The sequence below is a fragment of the Mandrillus leucophaeus genome, unplaced genomic scaffold (genome assembly GCF_000951045.1).
Source record: "Mandrillus leucophaeus isolate KB7577 unplaced genomic scaffold, Mleu.le_1.0 Scaffold602, whole genome shotgun sequence".
NCBI classification, from domain to species: domain Eukaryota; kingdom Metazoa; phylum Chordata; class Mammalia; order Primates; family Cercopithecidae; genus Mandrillus; species Mandrillus leucophaeus.
Genome location: NW_012106498.1, coordinates 777,054 through 782,444, shown reverse-complemented (window position 1 = coordinate 782,444; position 5,391 = coordinate 777,054). Strand labels below are relative to the sequence as shown.

The window sequence follows — 5,391 nt, the reverse complement described above, 5'->3', positions numbered from 1 at the left end:
TCCCGGGTTCAAGCGATTCTCCTGCCTCAGCCTCCGGAGTAGCTGAGATTACAGGCACCTGACACTACGCCTGGCTAATTTTTGTATTTTTAGTAGAGATGGGGTTTCACCATGTTGGCCAGGCTGGTCTTGAACTCCTGACCTCGGGTGATCCGCCCGCCTCTGCCTCCCAAAGTGCTGGGATTACAGGCGTGAGCCACTGCGCCTGGCCTATAGCAGTATTATTTACAATAGCCAAAAGGTAGTTACAACCTAAATGTCCATCAACGAATGGATAAACAAATGTGGTATATACATAAAATGGAATATAATTCAACCTTAAAAAGGAAGAAATTTTGATACATGCTACAACAGGGATGAAACTTAAAAATGTTATGCTAAGTGAAATAAATCAGACACAAAAGGACAAACATTGTATGATTCCACTATATGGAAAACCTAGAATAGTCCAATTCATAGAAACAGGAAGTAGAATAGTGGTTATCAAGGGGGAAATGAGGAGTTACTGCTTAATGAGTACAGACTTCCAGTTTAGGATAATGAAAAAGTTCTGGAAATAGATGGGGGTGAAGGTGACCCAACAATGTGAATATACTCAATGCCACTGAATTGTACATTAAAAATGGTTAAATTGGGCCGGCCGTGGTGACTCACACCTGTAATCCCAACACTTTGGAAGGCTGAGGTGGGTGGATCACCTGAGTTCAGGAGTTCGAGACTAGCCTGGTCAAAATGGTGAAACCCCCGTCTCTACTAAAAATACAAAAATTAGCTGGGTGTGGTGATGCATGTCTATCATCCCAGCTACTTGGGAGGCTGAAGCATGAGAATTGCTTGAACCCAGGAGGCAGAGGTTGCGGTGAGCTAAGATCATGCCACTGCACTTCAGCCTGGACAACACAGCAAGACTCCATCTCAAAAAAAAAATTATGAATTCTATGTTCTGTTCCCCGCCCCCCGACCCCCACACACTCTGACAGTGTTTTATTTCAAACTCATCCCTGCCCTGTGATTACAAAGAGAATACTGCTGGTTATCTCCCACAGTCCCTGCTGTGGGAAAAACTGGTATCCTGTGTTCTCTGAAACATACTGCCTTTCATCTACACTCAGAAGCTAGACATACAATTTTAAAAAGAAGAAGAGGATCCATGGCTGTGTTATACCTGCCACCTGCCTGGGGCCAGCCATCAGCCATAGTTGTTGATGGTGAGACTGGTGAAAAGACCCAAGCAGGATGTGAGAGAGCAAAGGTAGTTCTTTCTATAGCATGATGGAGATGGAAGACTTCAAAGCTTCCAGCAGCCTCATCACCCAGGCTTCACTCCAGAAGTTATTCTTGCCATCAGGCTAGCTGAGGTTTCTGGGCCTCTCCTTGTGCCTCTTCATATTCTTCTGCTGGTTTCAGCTGAAGGCCAGGGATCATAACCATCTTAAGGATGGTGCTTAGCAGGTGCCCATGGGAGAACGATCTTGCCATGCATTCTCCAGCTTCTATAGGGGTTTGTCAGATGCTTTTCAAATACGGCATACTCCAGGCCATTCTTGGGTACATCTTCCCATCCATACATCAGCCAGCCAAACCAGTCACAGATGGTCAGAGTCTGCTGGGTGTGCATATATGCCTACGGTGACCTGGCCATATATGTTGTCCTGGTTCATCAGACTTGAACAGTGAACTTGAACCACAAGGTAGGGCTCTAAAGATTCCATGAAGCTCCAGCAGATGGTCTTATATTTGATGTCTCAGATCATGTCTGGAAAACAGTGTTCAGTTACCAAGGTATGCAGTCAGTCATGTGTGAGTTGTTTAGACAAAGGTGAGCTTCAGTAAATATATCCTTAGCTTTTTCAGGGAAGTCCTTTGTTCTAAAATTGTCATCATACTCTTTTATCTTCTGGATTGACAATTGTGATGCCACATTCTTCTTCATTCGTTCAGTTCTCTGTTTCAGTCCTTCCTTTGAAAGAGATGGCATATGAGCATCACCTTCAGGAGGAACATAGGCATCAAAGATACCAGCTGTACAGGCCAGATGTATGGGATGATCCAAAAGTTATGGAGGAATAACCAGTCCTGCTTTCCAGGCATGTTCCATAAACTCCTTTTCTGTTTTGTATTTAGGTTGGTAAATAGGAGGAGTGAAATGTTTTTTAGTTCTTACTGGAACTGAGTCACCAGAACTGGCTGACGAGACCACCAGCCCAAAACCCTTGATAAAAGAGACAACCCCTGAGATATGGGGGCTGCCATTTTGTTCACACAAAGGCTGCTGGGAAGGTTTTTTTGTTTTTGTTTTCGTTTTTCTTTTTTGTTTTGTTTTTTATAGACAGAGTCTCGCTCTGTCGCCCAGGCTGCAGTGCAGTGGCGCAATCTTGGCTCACTGCAAGCTCCACCTCCCAGGTTTACACCATTCTCCTGCCTCAGCCTCCCGAGGAGCTGGGACTACGGGAGCCTGTCACCACACCCAGATAATTTTTTTTGTATATTTAATAGAGATGGGGTTTCGCCATGTTGGCCAGGCTGGGCCTCGAACTCATGATCTCAGATAATCCACCCACCTTGGCGTCCAAAAGTGTTGGGATGACAGGCATGAGTCACCATACCCGGCCAATGTTCTTTATATTTTATCACAATTTTTAAAAAGGAATGAAAGGCCAGGCATGGTGGTTCACACTTGTAATCCTAACACTTTGGGAGGCTGAGGCAGAAGGATCACTTGAACTCAGGAGTTTGCAACCAACCTGGGCAACATAGGGAGACCCTGTTTCAAAAAAAAAAAAAAAATTAATTAGCTGGGTGTGGTGGCACATGCTCCTGGTTCCAGCTACTTGGGAAGCTGAGGTGGGAGGATCACTTGAGCCCAGGAGATGGAGGCCGCAATGAGCTGTGATCATGCCACTGCACTCCCGCCTGGGCTACAAAGTGAGACTCTGTCTCAAAAAAAAAAAAAAAAAAGAAAAAGGGAGAACTGATACATGCTACAATGCAGATGAACCTCTAAAACATGCTAAATGAAGGAAACCAGACACAAAAGGTCACATATTACATGATTCCATTTATATGAAATATCCACAATAGGCCAACCCATGAAGTCAGACAGCAGATGAGTGGTTTACCAGGGCCTGAGCAGAAGGGAAGATAGTGACTGCTAATGGGAATGAAATCTCCTTTGCGGATAATTCAAATATTTTGGAACTATATAGAGGTGGTGGTTGTACAACATTATAAATATACTAAATGCCACTGAATCATACACTTTAAAATGGTTAATTTTATATTATGTGAATTTTATCTCAAGTTTAAAAAAAAAAAACTTACTTGATGCTACATTAGTTGGGATTGAAAAAGAAAAATAAATAAATACTTGAGAATAAAGACAAAACATGGAGACTCGGTAACGACTAAAGAAATTGAATGACGGGCCAGGCGCGGTGGCTCACGCCTGCAATCCCAGGACTTTGGGAGGCCGAGGCGGGCGGATCACGAGGTCAGGAGATCAAGACCGTCCTGGCTAACACGGTGAAACCCTGTCTCTACTAAAAATACAAAAAAATTAGCCGGGCGTGGTGGCGGGTGCCTGTAGTCCCAGCTACTTGGGAGACTGAGGCAGGAGAATGGCGTGAACCCGGGGGGCGGAGCTGGCAGTGAGCCAAGATCTCGCCATTGCACTCCAGCCTGGGCGACAGAGCGAGAGTCTGTCTCAAAAAAAAAAAAAAAAAAGAAAGAAAGAAAGAAAGAAAAAAAACAAATTGAATGACTATTTGAGAATCTTCCCGCAAAGAATACACTAAACCCAAGTGGATTTACAAGTGAATTCTTCCAAATTTTCCAACACCCAAATGTGTAGTTGAGTGGAAATGTCAGAAAAACATTTAATGGCTGGAGAGCAGAGTGTGGGATGGGGTGGTGCTTGGTGAAAGGTGGGCTGGAGAAAATGGGCAAGAACTAGTCATGATAAGAGTCTATCAGGGGGTTTGGACTATCTTAAGTGACTTTGGGAAGATTTTGATGGGTCTGAGCGGGAGAGTGAACCTTTGAACCTCTCTGCCTTATGTGGTGGGTTTGACTATAAATAATACTTTCAATAACCATTATGGGTATAACTTTTAATTTTTTAAAATTTATTTAAAGAATCTCTTTGGCCGGGCGCAGTGGCTCACGCCTATAATCCCAGCACTTTGGGAGGCTGAGGCGGGCAGATCACTTGAGGTTGGGAGTTCAAGACCAGCCTGACCAACATGGAGAAACCCCGTCTCTACTAAAAATACAAAATCAGCCGGGCGTGGTGGCGCGTGCCTGTAATCCCAGCTCCTTGGGAGGCTGAGGCAGGAGAATCGCTTGAATCCGGGAGGCAGAGGTTGCAGTGAGCCAAGATCGCACCATTGCACTCCAGTCTGGGCAACAAGAGTGAAACTCTGTCTCAAAAAACAAAACAAAAAAATCCTTGCACAGGGGCCATGCTAATATTCTTGGCATCATTCTCATTTTACTATATGTGCTGCTGAAGCGGATACCATATAACCTTTATAAGCTTTATTTACCAATGCCTTTTCTTTGTTTGCTCTTTTCATTTTTTCTTCTATTCTTTTATTTATTATTTTTTTAAAATATTCTTTCTAGAGACAGGGTGTTGCTTTATCGCCCAGGCTGGAGTGCAGTGGTGTGGTCTTGGCTCAGCGCAACCTCTGCTCCCAGTTCAAGTGATTCTTGGCTCACTACAGCCTGAAACTTTTAGGTTCAAGTGATCCTACCACCTTAGCCTCCCAAGTAGCTGGGACTGCAGGCATGCACCACCATGCCTGGCTAATTCTTTTGTATATTTTGTAGAGAGGGGGATTCCACCATGTTGCCCAGGCTGGTCTCAAACTCCTGGGCTCAAACAATCTGCCCACCTTGGCCTCCCAAAGTGCTGGGATTATAGGCATGAGCCATCACACCTGGCCTCTTCCATTCCTTTAAATGCAATCTAAGACATAATGACCAGAAGTTTTAAAAATGAGTTTTAGTTTATTAAGATTAATTCATCCTGTTAAACTGTTCATATGCCTATTAATTCTGTCCCAATCATGATTTTATTTTATTATTTTTTTTGAGACAGAGTCTCGCTCTGTTGCCCAGGCTGGAGTGCAGTGGCACAATATTGGCTCACTGCAACCTCTGCCTCCCAAGGTTCAAGCTCCTGCCTCAGCCTTCTGAGTAGCTGGGACTCCAGGCATGTGCCACCACCCCGGCTAATGTTTGTATTTTTAGCAGAGACAGGATTTTACCATGTTAGTCTTGAACTCCTGACCTCAAGTGATCCACCTGCCTTGGTCTCCCAAAGTGCTGTAATTACAGGTGTAAGCCACTGCACCCAGCTTTTACCCGTAATTTTTTTTTTTTTTTTTT

General features: G+C 44.1%; 1 pseudogene; it reads right to left on the bottom strand.

The window, feature by feature from the left end:
• Positions 1–1,344: 1,344 nt before the first annotated feature.
• LOC105553693 lies at positions 1,345–2,253 on the bottom strand (annotated as a pseudogene).
• Between the last annotated feature and the right edge of the window lie 3,138 nt (positions 2,254–5,391).